Raw genomic sequence first — 24,625 nt, 5'->3', positions numbered from 1 at the left:
AGGCACTGGAGATAAAAAAAACCCAAAAAAATAATGACCTTACCCTCAGAGTGCTTACATTGCAATTGAGGGAGGAAAAAAATAAATATAAGTAAAATATACAAAATATGACACAAAAAGAATATAAGTTAAATTTGGGGGAGGTAGAAGGCATCAGCAGTTGGGAGTAAATGGAAAGACTTCATAGGGAAGATGGCGCTTGAACAGAGCTTTGAAGGAAATGGGGATCTAAAGGTGAAGATAGCACTGGAAGCATAGAATATGGAAAAATGCAAAGGAGATGGAGAGTAGAATTAAGGAACAGCTTGGAAGTCCATTAGACAGAACCATAGATAGAGTTTTGGAAGGGGATTAGTAGAATATAAGTTTGGAAAATAGGGTGGAGTAACGCAGTGAAAAACTAACCAGGAGAATTTAGATTTGATTCTAGAGACAAGGAGAAGATTTTGGAATTGTTAAGGGGAGGGGGAAGAGATACATCTGTGACATGGTCAGACCCACACTTTAGGAAAATCACTTTGGCAGCTGTGTGAAGGGTTCCTACGAACCCATGAATTCATGCGTCTAGGACCCTGTGATATTTCTAGGGGTAGAAGTTAGCCATGAGAGGGCCTACCCCGAGGAATTCTGCTTGGAGACCCGGTACTTAAGTAAACATCAAGGTGGAAAAATGAATACAGACTACAGAGAACCTTTGACTAATCTTTTGACAGTGAGCCAATTTTCATTACTGAACTGAAATTCACTGGCAAAGGCCCTAAGCCATCTTTTCTTGCCTTGGGCTATGTCTCAGAGGGACTGAAATGGAAGCAGATGTCCTTGAGTTGAAAGTGTGTTAAAGGGAGCTCCTAGTTCTCCTAAGGGTTGTGTGACTGACTGTGAGATAAGCAGCAGGCGCCATATTCCTGAGGATGGAGCAAAGATAACATATTTTTCTTTTCAGTTGGACTCCCTGTTTTTCAAGCTCAAAAGCACCTGCCTGAGCCCTCTAGAAAACTTTAAAAAATTTTTTTCTGAAAAAAAAATCATTATTTACAATTTCTGAAAAAATTGCTGCCCTAGCTCCAACCAGGCCTAAAAAGCCGACCTACTGATTAACTGCATGATGTGTGCCTGAAGTCTAATTTAAGCTGAAGTATGAATCATATTTTTAGTTAATGAATCGTGCCCTGTTCACATGAGGCTTGCAAAGTTGATCCAAAGAACAGCATTTAACAAAGTCCTAAGTTCAGCCTTACGTGAGTCATATACTTGTCCGCAAAATTCCCTTTTCCTAGGATTCCTAAGTCTGTTAGCAATGTACAAGCAAGAGCTAAAGATGAAACAGTCATAGTAAGGCATTGAAAGGTAAAGGAAGTGTACTTGAGCAGAGAGGGGACTGTTTCTAAATTAATCAGTCCCATCAATCAGCCCTCAAGGATTTATCAAATGTCTTCTCTGTGCACAGAGCTGGCTGAGAAAAACTTGGACTGAGATCTGAAGCAAAGATAAAAATAAGGGCCAGTCCTTGGAATGTAGGCCAGAGCTTTACTGGTCTGGACTTTAGGAAGTAACCCATTGTCTTTCAGCACTACTACATGGGTGGAGAGTCTGTGACTCAGGGAGTTCAGGTGTAGGGTCAACCACTATTTGAGACCCTTTATTAGGATGTCCCTTTGTTTAATGATCAGGCCCTGTCAAAGAGGAGCAAGTCTTCCTTTGGAGTCTTCTGCAGAGTATATGACCCATGATAGCATCAACATCATTTTTAAGTTTGACCCACAAAAAACAGCCTCATAGGAGGGTCAGAAAGTACTCTGAAGTACAACTGAATGTGTTCGCTGCAAAGTTCTCCAGCTAACAAATAATTCCTGAATGTCCAGCACAATGGCCCTGTCATACCTGCTGTTCATCTCTACTGCCTTCTTAGACAAGAACAATGTCCCTTAGTTTGTTTAATAGAATGCGGGAGGTTCTGGAAGGGATTACATCACCCTTATGAGAATTATAATAGTATGACAATAATCATCTGTTGTGAATTCTTGCTTTTCATCACCAAAGCTCATTAGGGAAATTTTCCCTCCACCTTCCCCCACACAGCAAAAAAAAATAAAATTAATTTAAAGAAAATAAAGTTGTGGCAGAGGAGGAACTACACTCATCTCTGATTTTTTCCTTTTCTCCAGAATTACTGCCCACTGTGACCATTTAAACAATTGCCAAATCTTTTTGTTTCTACCTCTGTAATTCCATCTTTTCCTGTCTCTCTCTTTCCCCCATCACCCATCCAGTCCAGGTCCATTTTAATTGTTGTCTGGATGATTACAATAGGACTGCTAGGTGGCAGTGATGGATAAAGGTCTGAGCCTGAAATAAGGAATATTAGTCTTTTTGAGTCCAAAAATGGCTTCAGACACTTCCTAGTTGAGAAACCTCTGGCAAATTACTTAATCCTGCTTGCCTCAGGTACTTCATCTGTAAAATGAGTTAAAGAAGGAAATGGCAATCCACTACATTATTTCTGCTAAAAAAACCAACAACTCCAAATGGGGACACAATTGAAACATCTGAACAACAGATAATTACAGCAGTGACTTAATTGATACCCTGTTCCTCATTTCAATGCCTTATGTACATCCTACCTATATACCAAGGACTGATTCATCTTAATATAAGGTACTGTCCCTTTAGGTATTGTTCTTTCACACTGGAGTGTTTTGGTGCTTAAAGGTATGGGGAAAGTACTTTTGCAATAAAGAAAAATAACAATTCAACAGATAAAAGGATGTGAGGTCTTGCCTCTTTAATAAATGAATACTTTGATGATAATAGAAAAAAACCTTTATCTTTATTAAAAAAAAAACCCTGCTAAAATCTGAATATAAGGAAATAGTTTTCAGATAATAGGTGAGCAATTTGGTTGCAAAAGGTACAAAAAGTAAATTGTTGAATGAATGTGAAAGTTGAATCACCATATAAAGAATTTAGGGTGATGCTTCTTTTGTATGTGAACAGTTTAAAGGTTATAGGAAAAGAAGTATTATTTATTAAAAACTGCTAAAATTCAAGTACAAAGTAATAGTTGTTAGAGAAAGATTCTTTTTAAAACTGAATATCTTTGAATACATAATAATTAGAGCTGTAGGGCACTGTATCCCCTTCACTCATTAGCACGTAACTATTTTAAGACAGAGAAAATAAAACTCAAAAATGAAAAATCAAATAATTGTCTGGTTATCCTGGAGTGATTAATAAAGGCTTTTCATATATTAAAGTGCTTAATAAATACTTATGCTTTGTTTGTTGTTCTGCTGTACAGAGTAAATACTCCTAACTCAAAAAATCACCCCTCTCTTCTTAACTTTGTATGGATAGCACTTTGTATCTCTTACTGGATATTTATATTCTCTTTGAATAATTAGTTACATACCTAGACTATGTCTTCTACTACATTGTAAACCTCATTACAGCAGAGACTATTATATTGTATTTGTCTGTCACTCTCCAGTACATTTTGTTGTTTAGTCATTTTCAGTCATGTCCAATTCTGTATGACCCCATTTGGGGTTTTCTTGACAAATATGATTGAGTGTCTTGCCATTTCCTTCTCCAGCTCATTTTACAGATGAGAAAACTGAGGCAAAGAAGGTTAAGTGGCTTAGCCAGAGTCACACAGCTAGTTAGTGTCTGAAATCAGATTTGAATTCAGGAAAATGGATCTTCCTAATTCTAAGTCTAGTGCTCTATCCACTTAGCTACCTAGCTGCCCAAGCTCAACTATATAGCACATACCAAATGCTTAATGTATATTAAATGTATGTTTCTAGAAATTCATAGTGGTGCAAAAATAAGTGGATAAGCAATTAAAACCATGATTATACAAGGCTTCAAAGAACTTTTTTTTTTTAAAAAAGCTCCTCTTACACACATAATTTTACTATTGAAGACAACAGAGAGATGTATTTTTCTGAAAACATAAGGTAAATATGAATTAACGTATTGAAAAAATCCTTGTTCTATGGTCTTCCATCTTTACTATTTTTCAAAAATATGAGCAGAATCCAGGAAGAAGAGGAACAGATGTACCAATTCTACCTTATACTTCTTCTCCCATCATAAATTAATTCTAAGCTGTTTAGAATTAAATTTCTTAGAATTAAGGTATATTAAAACTAGGGGAAGCAAGGTGGCACAGTAGATAGAGTGCTAGTCTTGGAATCTGGGAAACCTGAGCTGAAACCCGGCCTTAGATACTAAGTAGCTATGTTACTCTCAGTACATCACTTAATTCTGTTTGCCTCTGTTTCCTCATCTGTAAAATTGAATTGAAGGAAATGGCAAACCAGTCCAGTATTTTTACCAAGAAAATCCCAAATGGAATTATAAAGAGTTAGACTCGACTGAGCAACAAAATGGAAGAAAGCTTAAAGATCATCTAATCCATTTATTATTATGATTACCTTTATATTATCCTATATATTAACACATTATATGTAATAATGTATTATTACATATTATAAAATATTAATATATTATTAATCAAAACTATTTACCCTATAATCCATTAACCCTTTGGGTTCCATGGTCATGTGTTAAGAAGTCTGTAAACTTGTATAGGAAAATAATTACAAATTTGCTTTTATTAACTCTCCACTAAAATTCAGCATTTCCTTCAATTACAAATTTAGATAACAAATCACAATGGTATTAGGTTTCACTAGCCTGCCAAAGGGAGCTCTAACATAGATTAGGACTCCTGATCTAATCTCTTTAGTTATACAAATGGGAAACTATAACCAGAGAGCTTAAGAGAAAACAAATATTAACAGCAAATAGCAAATTAATATGAATATTAACAGATGGTTGTGGTATTTAACCTTTGTGAATCACAACCCATTCATTATCACATCACTAGTCTAACTTATTTCTCTTGCAGGTAAGTAAACTGAGGCTAGTGGAAGTTAAGTGGGTGCCCATAGCATGAGATTTGAATCTGGATCCTATGACTAGACTTTCCACTCTACCACACTGATTTGTATGGCAGACTTCTGATCATTTTTCCTACTGTCATTCATTGCCACTTAAGAGCTAGACTAGTTTGGAGCTCTATGTTGGCTGAGATTTGATATTTCTCGAAAGAATTGTACTGTGCAACATTCACATTCCTGCTGTTCAACATCACATTTTTGGTTTTGCTCTTGTTTTGGCAAGAAGCCAAATGACACTCATGTCCTTCAACCTTTCAGACAAATAGGTCAAACAGGGCTAGCTGGAAGGAATTTAGTCCTTGAAAATAAGCAAAAATATGTGCTAAAATAATATCACCTAACACTGAAATATCTACTTCATGTAAGACACTATATCAGGAATGACACTTCCTTGACAGTTGAAGGTGATTCTATTCCATGTGACAAGCTTCATCTCCTATAGCAATGTGGTATGAAGCATTTTCATAGCTTAGTGATGAGGAGTCTAATTGATAAGCCAGTCCTGAAGAACACAAAGATCTCTGCCCTTGTACTTTGATAGACATTAAAGTTAGAAAATACCTTTGGGATCATTTTGTCTAACTCATTCATTTTTACATATAAGAAAACAGAGATCCAAAGAGGTTGCTCAAAGCTACTTAATGAATCAGTGGCAATACACAGATGCTTTTTAACTATCCAACCCCTTAAATAATATTTCTAGCCTAGTGGGAACTTGGCACTTAAAGCAGAAATGGGGAATTTGAAGGAGGACTAGCAGAGACCAACAAAAATGACTGAGAATTTCTCTCTCTCTCTCTCTTTTTTTTTTTAGAAGAATGATCTCATGTTCTTTCTTGCAACCAATGATTTAAAAAAAAAAGAAAAAGAACCTTAACATTAGAATAAAATAACCAAACATCAATGATACAAAAAATTTTAATTTTATTTTGAAATGTAAATTTTCATCCTATCTCATTTCTTTGCTTAATTATTTAAATATATACAAATTAATGTGATAGAGTGGAAATAACATTGACTCCAAAGTCATAGGATCCAGATTCAAATCTTCAAGAGAAATGAGTTCGTTTGGGCATAACTCCAAATTGTTTTCCAGAATGGTTGACTCAGCTCATAACTCTTCCAACTGTGAATTAGTGTACTTATTTTGCTACATCCCTTTCCAGTTTTTGTTATTTTCCTTTTCTGTCATGTTAGACAATCTCATTGGTATCAGGTAATACCAGAGAGTTGTTTTAATTTTCATTTCTTCTATTTAAAGCATTTTTTTCATATAATTTGAAATGGTTTTGATTTCTTCTTTTGAAAACTTTGATCAACTGGGTAATGAGTCATATGTTTATAAAGTTCTCCATATATATGTATGTGTGTATATATTATACATATGTGTGTATAATTTTTTTTTTTTTTTTTTGCTGAGGCAATTGGGGTTAAGTGACTTGCCCAGGGTCACACAGCTAGGATGTGTTAAGTGTTTGAAGCCAAATTTGAACTCAGGTCCTCTTGAGTTCACGGCTGATGCTCTATTCACTGTGCCACCTAGATGTTCCTCTCCACATATATATTTGAAAAATAGTCTTTATTAGAGAAACTTGTAAAAATTCTTTCCCAGTTTTCTGTTTCCCTCTGATTTTGACTGCATTGATTTTGCTTGTAGTCAAAATTATTCAATACATTTCCTGCAATTCTTTCCATCTCTTTTTTGGTCATAAACTCTTGCCTTACCTGTAGATCTGACAGGTAAAATTTTCCTTACTCCCCAAATTTGCTTATAATATTACCCTTTATGTCTAAATCATATGCTCATTTTTACCTTATCTTGGTATATGTATGAGATGCTAATCTTTGCCTTGTTTCTGTTGAACTGCTTTTAAATTTTATCAGAAAATTTTGTCAAATAGTGAGTTCTTGAACACAGGGCTTAGATATTTGGGTTTATCAAATACTAGGATACTATTGTATATTGTGTACTTCATCTATTCCACTTGTTTCACCAGTCTATTTCTTAAGTCAGTACTAAATTTTTTTCATGATTATTGCTTTGTAATACGGTTTGAAATCTGGTAACGATAGGTCACCTTCTTTCATATTTTTTTCATTGATTCCCTGGTAATTCTTGATCTTTTGTTTTTCCAGATGAACTTTTATCTTCCAGATATATAAAAAATATTCTGTGGTAATTTGGTATAACACTGAATAAATAAATCAATTTAGGTAGTATTGTCCTTTTTATTATATTGGCTCATCCTACCCACAAGTAATTAATATTTCTAATATATAGTTTTTTTAGATCTGTCTTTACTTGTGTGAAAAAATGTTTTATAATTGTGCTCATATAGTTTCTTGGTTGGTCTTGGCAAATAGACTCCCAAATATCTTATGTTGTCTGCAGCTATTTTAAATGGTATTTCTCTTTCTATTTCTTTCTGATGGATTTTGTTAGTAATATATAGAGGTACTGATGATTGATAGAGATTTATTTTATTTTCCTGCAACTTTGTTAAAGACATTAATTTTTTCAACTAGTTTTTTTAGTTGATTATTCAGAGTTTCTGAGTATGCCATCATATCATCTATGAAGGATTAAAATTCCATTTTCTTGTCAATTTTTATTGCTTAAATTTCTTGTTCTTGTCATTGCTAGAGCTGACATTTCTAAAATGAGACTAAATAATAGTGGTTATAATGGACATCCTTGCTTCACCCTGATATTATTAGGAAGGCATCTAGTTTATCCTTATTACATATAATGGTTATTCTTGGTTTCAGCTAGAACCTACTTATCACTTTAAGAAAAAGTTCCACTCATTCTTATGATTTCTATTGTTTTTAATGGATTGAATGTTGTGTTTTGTCAAAAGCTTTTTCTCTAATTGAGGTAATCATTTATTTAATTTTTGTTATTTTTGTTAAGGCTATATGGCTACATAATTCCTAATACTGAATTAGCACTGCTTTCCTGATATAAATCCCACCTGGTCATAATATATGATATAATTTGTGATATATTGCTATAAACGCCTTACTAGTACTTTATTTAAAATTCTTTGTATAATGTTCATGAAAGGAATTAGATTATAGTTTTGTTTCTCTGTTTTTGTTCTCCCTGGCAACTACAGGGAAATATAAGAAAAATAAGATTCTTTGAGCCCCCACACCATACTCTATGACTGAACAACTCCTGTTTCCTCAGATCACAGGATTCCCCATCCAATGTTGCCCCTCTAGACTTCAACATTTCCATTTTATTGCTGCACACATTTCAATGTGGTTGCCTTTGCTATTTAAAAAAAAAGACTTAAAAAACTTTCTAGAGAAGCCTACAAAAATAACACACAAACATTTCAAAAATATAGAGCAAAATGATCTCAGCTAAATAATCAGTTTATATTTATGGATCAGAATCTGAGGAGAAATGCTTCTGTCTCACTGTGGACATCAGAGAGTACAAGTGCTCCCAATCTGGGATGGAAGCAAAACTAACTTGTCAGTTTAGGATTTCTCTTTCTTAAGAGTAGATCTTTGGAAGCTGTTTATCTTGAGCTGTGTAGAACAGAGCTTAACTCAGAGACCATAGTCATCAACTTAATCCTTTGAAAGGTGTTGTTGAGATCATGAATGACTAGAAATCAAACAAGCTTAAATATTTCATCTTAAATGAGACAGCACCCAAAGTAGCAGCAGTGGCTTTGTTGGGGTAAGACTGTAGATGGAATGAATCCAGTATACTTGGAGTGAGCATTTTTATCTTTCAGCACCTAGACAGGAATTTTTAAAAGAGTTTTCTATCTCATCCTGACATTGTTTTGAATCCTGCTTCTGGATAATAAAAGTGCTGTGCTGTCATTTAAGAAGTAAAAGGAAGGATGAAGATTTTTACAACAAATTATTGGATCATGCATCTGTTGGATATTCTGACAATTGTTCTATTATGGTTATGGCAATTAAAAAATATTTAGCATGGTTGTTCTTGTTTTATTGGTTGATGTCTACCAGAATCTAGTCAAATGCTTAATTTTGCTATTTTAAGAAGTAAAAATTGAAGATAATAAAGAAAATTTACATATGAAAATCTCTGGTTTCAGATCAACTATTTTTCATTGGCTCCCATTTTTAAATTTAAGGAATGCTATTGGTTAAAGGTATGCCTTCAGTAGTTCTTTTTAAAAACAAAACTAAGAGGTCTTAATGATGTAATCTCACATATAGGAATTGAACAAGCCATAAAGAAATTATCAAAGGGAAAAAACAAAAAAAATATGATCTACAGATCTACAAGTTAATTTTTAGCAACTGTTTAAGAACAATTAATATCTATGCCATAAAAATATCAACAGAGAAGGCATTCTACTAAACTTTTTATGAGAGAAATATTTTCTGATAAACAAACCAGAAAGGGACAAACCAGAAATAGGGGACTTTAGTGCATTACCCAGTTCATTTAATCAATAATTGTGTAATTATTACAACTATATAATCTTTACAACTATGAAAAGCACTAATGAATCAATATCAATGAAATTTTTTGAAGTAAAATCTTAGCAAAGAAACTTCAGCAGTATAACAAAAAAAAATTTCACTATGACAAAGTTGAATTCATACCAGGGTTGCAAAGATGATTTAAATTAAGAGAGAAAATTTCATTAATTAAATGATGAACAAAAACAATAAGAATTACATGACTATATAGAGCTATAGACAAAATCTTTGACAAAAGAAAATATCAATTTTTGATTTAAAAAACCCCCCACAGCACAAGCATTGTAAAATGTGTGTAAGTGTGTGTGTGTGTGTGTGTGTGTGTGTGTAGAGAGTGAAAGAGAAAAAAAAGAGGGAGAGAAAGTGAAAAAGAGAAAGAGAGAGAAGTGAAAGAACTTAACAACTGCTACTGTTATTAGCATAGAAGAAACACCAGATTTCCCAGTAAGTAGAACATAAAGCAAAAGTACTTCCTCGTATTCCTTTCCCCTATGATTTGACATAGTTATAGAAACGTCAGATATAGTAACATGATAAGAAAGAAAAATTAAAGTCATAAACCTCTGCAAGAAGTAGACTAGTCAACTGGATTTTTTCCTATTATAAATTATCTTTCAAAAAATCTTTGTTAATTTTTATAATTAAAAAAAATTAATGTAATGGAAAGTATCTGTTCTATCTGTATTCACTTCCATCCTTTGTTGTTTTTAAAAAATTCCTTCTCAGCATAGTTTTTTAAATATATCTTTTGGGGTTCATTTGTACTTTTTAAATGATGAAATTTTTAATGTTTAAGTCAAATATTTATTTGGAATTTACTATGATATGTGCTATATAGTATGTTCATCTATAGCAATTTTCTGTCAAATGCCTTTCCAATTTCTCACCATTTTTTCTCAAATATTGAGCTTTTTAAACAGTAGTTTGTATTTCTGAGCTTATCAAAATCTGACTTATAATTCTAAGTATTTATCCTATTCAATGGATCTTCTCTATTTTTAACCACTACCAAAAAGCTTTGATAACTATTGCTTTATAATGAATTTTGACCCATTCCATGTCCCCTTCATTCCTCTTTAATTTCATAAAGTATCTGTTAAGTGGCCATTTTTTTTTTTTTTGGAATTTCCATTTCCATAAAAAGGTAGATATTCTTCCTTTTTTTTTTTTGTACTTCTTATTCTTGGCTTCTAATACAGTGCTTGACACATAATAAGTGCAAAAACAACTATTTGTTTATTAATAAGAAAGGGTGAATATGAGGAATTCTAAGAGGGATAGGAATACTCATATGAATTTAACAAAGCAACGAGAATAAAACGAATAGAATTATTTTGTTGTTGTTTAGTATTTTCAAGCATGGGCAATTCTGTGATCCTATTTAGCATTTTCTTAGCAATTTGCCAGAGTGATTTGCCATTCTTTTTCTAGCTTATTTTACAGATGAAGAAACTAAGGTAAAGTTAAGTGACTTGTCAAGAATCATACAGCTAGTCAGTGTCTGAATTCATATTTGAATTTACAAAGATGAGTCTTTCTGATCCTAGGCCAAATAGTTGCCCAAATAGACTCTATATACATACATACATATATTCATTGTACATATGTATACTTGTGTATATATTTACATATATATAATGAATATATATAAGTACAATGATATATGCACAATATATATGTATTTATATAGAAAACTACATATATATACAATGAATATATATATACACACAAGTATATATATAATGAACGATATACACTCAATAAATATATATAATGAATATATAGACAAGTACCATATATACAATGAATATATATACAAATGAATGATATATTGGGCAATTCTGTGATCCTATTTAGCATTTTCTTAGCAAGATGCCAGAGTGATTTGCCATTCTTTTTCTAGCTTATTTTACAGATGAAGAAACTAAGGTAAAGTTAAGTGACTTGTCAAGAATCATACAGCTAGTCAGTGTCTGAATTCATATTTGAATTTATAAAGATGAGTCTTTCTGATCCTAGGCCAAATAGTTGCCCAAATAGACTCTATATACATACATACATATATTCATTATACATATGTATACTTGTGTATATATTTACATATATATAATGAATATATATAAGTACAATGATATATGCACAATATATATGTATTTATATAGAAAACTAATATATATAATATATAAATATATAATATAATAATATATAATAAATATATAATGAATATATAGACAAGCGTATATACATACAATGAATATATATATACAAGTACACACACAACAAATGATATAAGCATAATAAAAAATATATATATATACAAGTACATATATATATACACACACATGCACACACTCAAATCCATACACATACAATGAATATATATATATATATATATATATACAAGTATACACACACAACAAATGATATAAGCATAATAAAAAATATATATATACAAGTACATATATATACAATGAATAATACATGCACATTAAATGTATATATAATGAATATATATATATATACAAGTACATATACACAACAAATAATATATGCACAATAAATACATATGTATAGACAACTACATATACACATATTGAATACACATATGCAATGAATGATACATACACAATAAATATATATATTAATATAGAGCCTGTATGTATACATACAATGAATATATATGTATATACAATGTATATACAATGAATGACACATGCACAATATGTATATTTATATAGAGCCTATACATATACATACAATGAATATATATACACACACATATACGCACATACATATACATATAATGAATGATATACACATGTATATATATATAGAGAGAGAGAGAGAGAGAGAGAGTACATATACACACAATGAATGCAAAAATGTTAATAAGACAATACTAAAATGCCTCCAAACTTGGATTAATTATGAGAAGGAACATGTCTGCCTTCTTTCCATTGAATTACAGATACAGAACGCTGATCTCTACTTTCCTATGTACCTTCTTCCCTCTTTAGTCATGCTACACAAACATCAAAGCTACATTACAAAACCATAGATCTTACCATAGCACTCTCTTACGCAGGTAGTTTTAGCTCTTACTTATGAACCCCTCTTTTTGAAATTTAAAGCCTTTGATAATTTGCTCCCAACCTTTCTTTCTGGAATAATTTCACAATACCAGCCCTCCTGCCTGCGGATTACAGCCAACCAGGCCTCCGTGTTGCTCTTGCCCCTGCCTTTCCACCTCGTGTCTGTACACCTTTGTAGGAGCTGAGCCTCTTCCCTGGAAGGCTATCCTGTTCCTCTTGGCTTTTTACAATCCTTATCTCCTTTCAAGGTTCCACCTTGTCAAGTGACACTACAGTACACAGATTTCTATTATCCCCACAATCATCAGTCTTCTCCCCACCAGACATGTTTTTCCTCCCCCTTACTCACCATTAGAATATAGCTACTTGAAGGGCCAAAACTTTTGTTTTGGTCTTTGACTCCCTGATAAGCTTGTTTAATAGGGGTGATAAATTCTGAGTAGTATTCTTAGCCAGAAAATCCAGGAAATTATAGTTAGCTAAGCATAATCAACTAGCTTACGTGATGTCGGACAAGCGACTTTAACCTTTCTGTGACATTGTTTGTACCAATCTGTGTTCCCAAGGCTCTCTCCACCTTTTCCTCCATCAGGCTGGTGTATCTCAGCCATGGAAGGAGTCCTATGCAGCTGATCAATGGCTCCCTCTAAAGAGCTCCATCTCTTTATCTGTGCAGAGCTCCCACACTGACCCATCACATGAGCACTTCAGAAGATCTCCTCAATGCCATTCTAGAAACAGTAGCCTCCTAACGATGAAATTGGCAGGAGAGTTCTGAGAAGGGAGTAAACAAGGAATGAAGCAAGAGCCCCAGGCAGAGTACACAACGGTGGGGACCCGCAACAGTTTCTAACTTTTCCTCCCAATACCACCCCCACCCACCAATGCAATTTTCCTGTTGTGTAATTGACAGGGATTGCCAGGGAACGTCCTGAATTCTACAGGTTTCATAACACTTGCTGCTTGTACCTTCTCAGGATTGTTGTTGGGCTTCAGTGGAATGCTGGTTTATGATGCATTCTTAAGGTTTGAAAAAGGCTTTACAGGTGATATCTTATTTGGTCTTTGGGTAAGGTAGATGCTATGATCTCCATTACTACAAATAAGGAAAAAGGCTAGGAGAGCTTAAATGATGAATCCAGAGTCACAGAGGTAGGATTTGAATTTATGTCTTCTTCTAAACCACTACAAAAGTAAAAAAATTACCCTGGCATGGATTCTGTCAATATAAAGTAATTATTAAATAAAAATAAAAAAATAAACCACTACAAAAAACAGCTATCATTATCATTAATACTATTCTCTGGAAAGGCTTCAGGTTTTGCCCAATAGGGGGCTGATGTCTGATGCACAGCTTACTCATCTGTATGAAAGTCTATCAACACAGAGTTGCCCCTGATTAATTTCATCATCTGCAACAACTCAGAAAGCTCAGAGATCTGGGATCTACAAAAACCACATTAGATCGTAAGCTCTTTGAAACCAGGGATTACCTTTTGTCTCTTTTTCTATCCCTCGTACTACAGCGGTTCTCAAACTTTTATTTTCAGTATCTTTATCCTATTAAAAATTATTGAAGATCTCTCCAAAGAGTTTTTGTTTATCTGGATTATATTTATAGACACTTACCATATTGGAAATAAAAACTCTTTTTGAATTTGTAGACCCTCTAAAAGGTTTCAGAGATCCCCAGGATTCTCTAGACCATACTTTGAGAACCAGTAGTGTACTTATTTAATGTGTATTGATTGATTGGTTGAAATCATAGGATAGTACAGATGGGTCAAGCACAATGCTGGGGGGCCACTTGCTGCTCACAACACTCCCAATACAGATTGAACCAAATTAAAATATAAATAAGAAATATTTAACAAGAGGAGTAAAAATACAATGAAACATAAATAATGTTAAGTGTAGTTTTCTAAGCATATATGTCCACACAGGGATCCTAATGTATGCTCCTATTTCAGCTTGACATCACAGATATAGTAGGTAGGGTTCTGAACTTAGAGTCTCAAAGACTTGGATTCAAATCCTCTTCAGATAATTATAGCTATATGTCCCTGCATAAGTCCTTAACAACTTTGTGTTTTCTTAACCATAAACTGAGGAAGTTCTAGCTCTAAACCCATAGCCTTTTGACATCAATCTTACTAGCTTTTAAGATCCCTGAGGATGACATAAGGCTCTTTTACACAATACAGGTGATTTGCCTGCTGGGATGGAACCCAATTTATGCTATCAAAAAAGATTTCTTGGTGTTTAGGGAACAGATTTCTCTGTATCTGTTTTGTTTCTCCCACTACTTTCAGCAGGGAATGGATGAGATCCTTGTTGGGTAGCAAAGTAATTCTTATTGTAAGGGAGATTTTTGTTCTCAGGGCATGTCTGTTTAAATCTCTGCTTGCTCTAAAATTCTGTATTTCCAGGTTTTCCTTTAACTTGTCAGTAGGTTTGAAGCATTAGTCAGGTGGAGCAGTAGATAGAGTATCAGGTTTAAAGTCAGCAAGAACTGAATTCAGATTTGAAAGAAACTTATTAGCTCTGTGACCTGGGGCAAGGCACTTAACTACTGTCTGCCTCAGTTTCCTTATCTGTAAAGTGAAGTTAATACTCCCCTTTCTAGGATTGTGAGAATCAAATAAAATAATAATTGTAAAGTACCTGGTACATGCTACAGGAGTTAGTTATTATTATTATTAATTTTATTAACCCCAGGTATGGGAAGGTATCTGAAACACCTAGCCCCAAACACAAAGCAAATGCATGGAATCATGAATAGAAGAGAAGCCCTTATAAGGGCTTTAAACAGGGACACATTTTGAAATCCTTTTTTTCATCCTTGCTTAGATGTTTTCAATGCAAGGTGGGGATTTCTCCATTTTTCTGTCTCTATTTGCTTACTGGGATTCCTTTTAAATCAACTGTTTTGGTGGTTTTTTTTTTTTGTTTGTTTGTTTTTTTCTTTTTACTGTTCCAATTATCATTTTTCTATTTTGTATATATTTACACATGTACATGTTGTCTTTCTCAGTTAAACTGTAAGCTCTTTAAAGGAAGGAACTGTGTATTTTCTTACTACCTCCAGTGTTTATCAAATGATAGGTGCTTATTAAATGCTTGCCAATGGATTTCTTATCAAGGATAAATATTTAGGATTTTGACTTCTTTCCTTGATCTAAACTAGTGATTTTATAGGTATAATGCAGTATAATCAGCAACTATTTTGAGTTACACTATCTTAAAGAATTGCCTGGGACTCCTGAGGGGTTTATTGATTTACTGAGAATACTCACACAACCAATGAGTCAAAACAACCTTGACTCCCTATCTTCCTGATTCAAAGCCCGTGCTACATTGCTTCTCATTTGGTTCTGAATCATTAGACCACCTCTCTTTCTTGAGTCATTGGGAAATTTTTTTATCTAGTTTCCTAGTTCTACTTATTTTACTTTATATCCATTCTCATATGTCTTCTCCTGTTTTTCTGTATTCATGATATTCCATTTTGAACTATATCTTATTTAAGAAATGGTAATTCTCCCATGACCTGATTTCAGGAATGGCCTTTCTCCCTTTGTAGAATTCCAAAAGAGTTTAACAGGTTCATCAGTACATTTACTTCATCAGGTAAATTATAAAAAAAGTCACTTACTTATTAATCATGTCTGAAATCTTGGTGGCTTTTGCTTATAAAGTATAAATCCGGTCCAGTGAAATCAAAACTACTTTGTTATACATGAAGTCATTGTTTTTGCTACCTATTTGATAGTATCCTGAATCTCTAAATATAATTGTAAGAGCAGTTACTTGAGTTGAATTGTGTAATTAGTTAAGTTAAGCTGTAAGGGTACAGCTTGTCCCATCTTGTATGTTGTCATGTTTACTTTAGGCTTACAGGAACTAGACTATGCGTAAACAATTTGTTGGACAATGATGATGATATTTACATCAATCAGTATGATTCAATGCTATTTTCAGAAAGTTTGTTGAGATGTTTCATTAGAAACAGAAAATAAAGTATTCTGGAGAAAAAAGAAATTTCTATTCATTTCCTCATTATTTTCTCAGAATTTTTGTTGTTCAGTCATTTTCCAGTCGTGTCTGATTCTTTTTGTGACCCTATTTTAGGGCTTTCTTGGCAAAGATACTGGAGTGGCTTATCATTTACAGATGGGGAAACCGAGGTAAACAGGTTTAAGTGACTTTCTGGATCACACAGATACTAAGTGTCTAACACAGCTTTTGAACTCAGCAATATGAGTCTTCCAACCTCCAGACTCAGCATTCTATCTACTGCACCATCTATTTGCCCTTTTCAGAACAGTAGGTAATAAACACTTATGTTTATTATCTGAACTATGATTTAGAAAAAAAATACGAAAGGTAGTCCCTGTCCTTAAGGATCTGACCTTGTAATAGAGGAAGATATACTCTGAAAACCACTTTATGGTTAGACAGTTAGCTGGCTAAATGGACCAACTCTTGATCAGAATGGGATTTGTAGTCAAGAAGAGTTTAAATTAGACACTTATTAGCTGTGTAATCCTGGACAAATCATTTAACGTCTATCTACCTCAATTTTCTCATCTGTAAAATGGGGAGAATAATGATATAGCATGTGTGAAATGTTTTTTTTTTTAATTTGAAAGTACTGTATAAGTAATAGAAGTAGGAGAAATAATAGTACTTAATGATTGTCCCACCTGAAGGTGAGCTTTCTCTCATATCTCATATTATATTGCTTTCTTTGTAGGCTCTTTGGCATTAATTGAATTGTACTTATTTGCTCAATAAAGTACTGTTGGTTATTGCCCATATTTGTTGACTTCCATTTGACCTTATGATCCATATTGGCTGAGGTAAAAGAGCTTATAAGGTAGAAGGAATATTGAGAAATATCCTTAACATGCCCATTGGAAGAAGACCATGAGACACCAGAAACCTGTTAGATTTGAACCTGTATTTTGAGTTTATTTGGATTGCACTGAGCTACTAGTTGTTTCAAGAATGACCATTTAGAATAGGATTTGACTATTTTTGGTGATACTTATATTTTTGGAGACAATATGCTAGAGTGGATAGAAGGTAATTCTTGAAGGCAGAAGTCCTGGGTTCAAGACCCACTTCTGGCATATATTGGCTGTATAATCAAGTTATTTAACTTTTTGGTGCATTAGTCATAGGCAATCACTAAGTTGCAAAAAGAATGTCCCCTGCATTGAAGCTTCTACTGACTTCACTCTGCCAATGAAATCACTGGTTCAGGGCCAATCTCTCATTGTATTCTTAGAAAGTAAGTTTGCATTGATTGGGAAATAGCTTAAACAAGTTATGGTACTTGAATAAAACTGCCATGAAACGTTACTGAATTGTAAAAAACAACAACAGTGAATATCATGAATATAGAAAAGCAGGAGATGACATAAGAAAATGAATATAAATTGTTTTTTACAATTCAGTAACGTTTCATGTAAATGGAAACAATGAAAAGGTTCTGAATTTTGTGAAAATATGATGACTGAAATTAGCCCCAAAGAAAACATGAGAATACACTTCCCTCCTTTCTCTGCAGGAGGGCTATGGAAATGTGGAACTATAGATAACATCAAACTTAGTTAATGAACCAGTAATTTTGATTGAACTAATTTTTCCTTATAAATTTTTTTATCATAAAGGATATCTATGTGAAAGGAGAATGTGGGTGATATAAAATATATTGGGAAATATAAGTTATAAAATGTATAATAATAATTTTAAAGTAAAAAAATAGAGCTGGAAAAATAGCAAAAGTTCATTTAACCCAACCAATTATTTTAAAGATGAAGAAACTGAGGTAGAAGTTTGACTCTTGGTGCTTTCTACTTCTTCTCTCATAACCCCATTAACAATTTTTCCTGTTTTATTAACATCCATTAATTCAATAGCATGGGTATCCTACAGAGCTCATAGTTATTATTCTATCCCTTTCCCGATTTAGCCCTGTTTCTTAGGTAACAAAGCTACCTCTCCTTATTTTTTCAGCTTTTATTCTGTCCACTTTCCTAGCCCTTGTTAGACACTGGTTTCTAGGCTGATATCTCTGAATTGTCTGAATCCTTTTCTAGAATTCTTTCTAATAGCAGTCTCAGTGTAAATAACTGAGTTCTCCAAAAAGTAAGAGTGACAGCAAACTTCTAGGCCAGCATTGAAGAAAATATGAAATTAAAATGTTATAGTTTCACTCAAATAAGGATTATTATACATCAATGGGAAGAATAGAAAATGACATGAAATTAAATAATATTTGACCCAATATTACATAATTACAGGAAACATTGAAAGATCTCTAAGATGGCCTCTAGTGTAGAATGCTGTTTCTGAAAGGGGACTTAACATTCTTAGACAGATGGATGCGCTATTTTTATTCTGAAAACCTCCAAGACTTCACAATCCCCTTAGGTCATCCATTCCAGAGTTTTAGTCAGATTATTTCTTATATCTCACTGGAATCCTTGTGACTTCAGTTGCTATGGAATACTTTGCTCAAGATTTAATTATATTTTAATTTACAATTTTCATAATCCTCATATTCTTTGAATGTTATTTTTTCCTATACAAATTCCAACAATGTGGACAATAGGACAATGGAAGTATGAGTACATTTTTTCTCATAGTATAGCAGTCATAAAGTTGCTTTAACATCTTTATTTGCTGTCTCCTTACATTGGCATTTTAGAGAAAAATTTGATTCATTTTCAATCCAGAAACACCTTCTTATTAAACTCTACCAACTATTCATGAGTACTCTCTATTTGCCTTGATAATCTACAATAACAAGAGTAAACCCATATATAATTACATGAATGCTCAGAAAGACCAGAATAATTTTATGTGGAATGAAGAAATAATAGGTTAAATAAATATTTCAGATCTTTGCAGTCTGAGAGGGAGGGGCTGTAAGCAATAACACCACCTATATCATTTTACTTTAATAACTTTTCACAGTAGAACAAGAAATAAGTTTATGAAATTGTTCTTAGGAAATGGTTTTGTTATTTAAAAATTTCAAGTTAGAATCTACAACCAAATTTCTCTTAGAATCTTGACTTAAATGTCAACTAATCTGGAAAAATTTGATCCATTTCCAGCATGATTTCTCTGGGATGTCACTTCCCATCCTTTTCTAATTGTCAATTTCTGATTGAAACAGTATCAGCAATTTCTTTTAACAGTCCATTATGAGAATGGTGCCATAAGAAACAAATGACCCTTCAGAGAAGCAAACATAGTAAAGAAAGCAGAACCAAGAAAACATACTATTCTCAGGAAAAACTTATACTAATAACCTTTAATAGCTTAAAACTGCTCTAAGTTTTTACATAAGAAGTATAATGAATAAAATAAAAATAACTCCAAGTATACATGAATTCTGTCAGTTAGATTCAGAGAAAAAAATGAGAATTTATCATTCTCCTTTTTCTGGAGAGATGGGGGGCTATGGATGTAGAATGTTATGTTGTGTTAAGGTACTCTGGCTTTGTTATCTATAACAAGGGAAACCTCATTTCCACTCCCAGAAAGGTTGGTGGTATGTACTGAAATAACTGTAATCTAAAATCAAAAAGTATTATAAAACTTTTTTTAAACTTTATTTTCACAAAGAGATATGATAACCTAATGCAACAACTACTCAACAAAATTGATATTTTTTTATCAGTTGTCTTCATTTCAGGACTTATGCTCCCTAGTCCATGTGCGTTTAAAAAATGTGACTTTATGTCATATGATGAAAACAACTTTTTCTCTACCCACTTTATAATTCAGAATGGGGAATTATATACTGGATTCTAATAACGAACAGAGGATGTAAGTTTATGTTTATTTAAATTTCTTTATAATCTAAGAAAAATATGCAAAGCCTTTTTCCAGAAAATAACTTTCCATAGCATGCTAACATTGTTTAGGTTTGACTAAGAAATCAACATTTCATTTAGAAAATTATTGTCATATGAGGGCTACCCTTTGAATTTCATTTATGTCTTTTCACTAAGAAATTGAAAAAATTCAAACCAGGGACCATTAATTTAATTTGTTGTTGTTAAGTCATTTTAATTATGTCTGACTCTTTGTGACTCAATTTGAGGTTTTCTTGGTAAAGATACTGGAGTAGTTTGCTGTAGTTTCTGGACTAGCTCTCTGGAGGATCTCAGGACCAGCCTTGATCTTAGTGGAGGAGTGAAGAAGGCAGGAGAGCCACCAGGATAGTCAAAGATGGAGTATCTCTCTTCCAGTCCTTCTTAGCCCTTATATACCCTACACATCATTACAGCATACTATGTATGTGTGAACTAGAGTACCATTACATTACCATACTAAGTACTAAGTACATATGTGAACTAGAGAACCATCATCTCATCAATTCCACTGAGTTAACACCTTGTTTCAAGTATACTTCTCCAGAGATCCAGCCCTCTACAGTTTGCCATTTTCTTTTCCAGCTCATTTTAGAGATAAGGAAACTGAGGCAAACAAGTGAAAGCACAACTTAGTATGCACAATTTTCACAGCTGTAGTGAAGAAAGCCAGATTTACTCTTACTTTGGCTAAGACAACTGGAAAGATTAATAATTAATAGAATAATTAATCATAAATAACACAGCAGTGACTAAAGCAAATTCTGTGGTCTCTAGTTTCCATAAGACCCTAATAATCCAAAGACCCTAAAGGGATTGGGCCATTAAATATTAGTTTTAATTCACATGTGATTTAAAAATTTCAAATTAGAACCTACAACTAAATTTCTTTTAGAATCTTGATTTGAATATCAACTAATCTGGAAAATATTGACCCATTTCAAGCTTTCTGTTTTACAATTCCTCAGGAACATTCAAATGTGTCAAATGTGATGTTCTAAGATTGTGCTGAATGGGCACTTGCAAGAGGATGGGTTATGTTTACTACAAATCATTTTCAAGACCAGACTATGAATGCTGTCCTAAGGACCTGCTACATTCAACCTAGGTGAATGTGGAGAGTCTGAGAGATGTTGCATGATGGGCATGCACAGTGCTTAATAAGCATTGGTGGAATTAAACAGAATGCTTGAATTTCAAATAACTAGGTAATTCTGTAGGAATTTGTGATCTGGAACCTAGGCAAATGTATAAAGCAGAGGAAGTATGCTTTCTATGCTTTTTCCCGCTTTTCTCTCTGATTACTTTCTCCCTTTCCTCCTCTCTGTCCTACAGTAGAGCACCTTTATGCAGTTACCAGCCTGCCCTGGACTTCCCACAGGGCTACTCTTCTTGGGCCAGCTTTCCCTGGGGGACACAGTATCATATTGCAGATCGTTCCCTTCTTCCTCTTGCTCTTCCATCAAAAGTTAACAAAGTTAACAAAGCTAAACCTACTTTCTTTGGTCTCTGAGATTTGTTAGGATTAATCTAATAAAAGACCAGACAGAACTAAGGTATCAATGGTAGAATGACCTACAAGTGCTGGGTTTATAGTTACATCCAAGGGGACATCTGGAAATAAATGAAAAATGGGCCTTTTGTTGTCCTACAAATAATGCTGTCTAGAAGCTTACTCTGACCTTCAAAGTCTAAAGAAAACATTCTGGATCCTTGATATCAGGTCTCTGTAATTTTGTTGATTAATAAGGTTGGTTTCCTTATTGATATTTCAAATGTTCTGTCCGTGATGTCCTACAGTTTTTCTTCAAGTCTCTTTCCTTAGTTATATGGTACCTATTAACTATGTTAATCCATTAGCTATTAACTACAATTTTATTACTCTTTATTACCTCAGAACTGTCTAATAGCAGATAAAATTTAGTAAGTTCCCCTATATAGCCCTAGGAAAATAGGAATACTGTAAAAGGAGATGAACCTCCTTTTATGATCATTCCCAGATTGTTACATTAGAGATTTACTCAGAATCTCTTCAGCTCAAGAATAATACTTTTGATGTAAATAGTATTTTTTCAATTACATATAAAGATAATTTTCAACATTCATTTTTTTCAGATTTTGTGTTCCAATTTTTTTCCTCTTCTCCTTGCTTTCCCCCTCCCCAAGATGGCAAATAAACTAATAAAGGTGCAATCACGTTAAATATATTTCCACATTAATCTTTTTGTGAAACAAGAAATAGAACAAAGGGAAAAAACCACATACATACAAATACACACACACCTATACAAACCAACCCCCCCTCCCAATGAAAATAGTATGCTTTGATCTTCATTGACAGCCTATCACTTCTTTTTCTGGATGTGGATGTGGATGTGGATGTCCATCATGAGTTTTTTGAAGCTGTATTGGATCACTGTATTGCTGAGAAGAGCTAAATATTAGTTGATCATCACACAATGTTGTTCTTACTGTGTACAATGTTCTCCTGGTTCAGCTCACTTCACTGAGCATCAGACATGTAGGTCCTTTCTCCTTTTTAATGACCTCTTTGGAATATAGACCTAGTAGTGGTCTTGCTAGATCAAAGGCTATCACAGTTTGATTACCTTTGTGGCATAATTTCAAATTGCTGTCCAGAATGGTTGGATCAGTTCACAACTCGACCAAAAATGCAAAGAATAACTATGTATTAAGAGAATTAAGGCAAAAACTAGCTAGCATTAATTTATTAAGAAACCTCCCTGATATTTGCAATTATGAACCTACTGGTTTGATGATGACTTTTCTAAGACTCAAAACCTTTGTGCAAAACAAGAGTAAAACCTTGAACTCCTTTGTTTATTCATCAAACAAACCAACTAACAATTGATTTGGGGGGAACTAAAAATTGTATCTTGATTGCAGGCTACTTGCAAATAAAATAGCATTTGAAATCTCTAAATCTTTCATTTCATATTAAGAAACTAAGTTTAGTAAACACCTGTGATTAAGGCATACAGAAGAAGCTGAACTAACATTTAGCTTTTGGAACTACAGTATAAACAGAAGGATAATTCATTAATTTGCTGGACATTAATCAAAAGACCAATTCATATTGTTGCCAAGAAACTGGTACTCAGTGCTGTGGTTTGGAAAGCCTCTGTAATGTGGCCACCAATTTCTTTCAAGTGAGAAGTTACTTGAAGGAGATGGAAAAACAACACTGACCACTTATAAACCAGAGATCTGCATATACTGAATGACTTTAAGCTTGAAAATTAATTTGAATATGGTAGCGTTAACATAAATATTAACAAACTACAGTTAAGAGTTTGTTTCTTTTAAAAAGAGAAGGGGGAGGAGGTGGGTATAATGCAGTGCAAAGAGAACTGGTGTGGGAGCCAAGAACCTAATCAATCAACAAGCATTTATTAAACTCCTTCCGTTAAATCCTGCATTTGATAAATACTATGAAACCCTGAGCAGATCATTAAAGTTCTCAAAATTATAAGCACCTCCCAGAGATAGTAAGTTTCCAACTTGTATTGGTAGAGAAAGAAATACCTCTGTTGAAGAAACAAGGCCAGTCTCTATCACTAAAAAAAATTAAAAAAGGAAAAAATAAAAAAGAATAGTACTTGCTCATTTCTCACATAAAATCCTTTAAATTTCTTTTAATAAAAACTCGCATTTATATAGTGCTTTACACATCTACAAAGTACTTTCCTTACAACAACCATTAAGGTTAATTGTACAAACACTAATATTGCCTTTGGCACATGATAAGAGTGATACAAATAGAGATAAAATATTGTCCATTATCCCAACTAGAAAAATGTTGGAGTCCATAGCAGATCCAGATTTTTTGATTCTGCTTTCAAAGCTTTTTTTCTTTTCTTTTTTCTTTCTAATTAAAAAAAAATTCTTAAAGTTTTGAATTTCTTATTCTTTCCCTCCCTCCATCTCAACCCTTTCTCAGATGGTAAGTAATCAGATATAAGTTACTCATGTGCAATTATGTAAAAAATTTCCATATTAGTCATTTTGTACAAGAAGATTATAATAAGAGAAAAACAATGAAATAAAGTAAAAACTAGTATTCACTCAATATTAGTTCTTTTTCTGGAGATGGACAATTCTTTGGGATTGTCTTGGATTATTGTATTTCTGAAAGTAGATAAAACATTCACAATTTTTCAATAAATAATAT

At 33.2% G+C, this 24,625-nt stretch overlaps 1 protein-coding gene across 4 annotated transcripts in view; it reads right to left on the bottom strand.

Moving 5' to 3' along the window:
• Positions 1-24,625, bottom strand: part of GHR (growth hormone receptor) — a 300,535-nt gene that overhangs the window by 243,637 nt on the left and 32,273 nt on the right. Inside the window, exon 1 of one of the 4 annotated variants that reach the window (XM_051990414.1) lies at positions 12,888-13,181. The exons of the other annotated variants lie outside the window; for them this stretch is intronic. The gene's annotated coding sequence lies outside the window, so the exon portion shown is untranslated. Of the gene's footprint in view, positions 1-12,887; positions 13,182-24,625 lie in introns of those variants that run through there. 4 annotated transcript variants of the gene reach the window in all.

Source organism: Antechinus flavipes, chromosome 1, assembly GCF_016432865.1.
Source record: "Antechinus flavipes isolate AdamAnt ecotype Samford, QLD, Australia chromosome 1, AdamAnt_v2, whole genome shotgun sequence".
NCBI classification, from domain to species: domain Eukaryota; kingdom Metazoa; phylum Chordata; class Mammalia; order Dasyuromorphia; family Dasyuridae; genus Antechinus; species Antechinus flavipes.
This window is presented reverse-complemented; position numbering and strand designations above follow the sequence as displayed.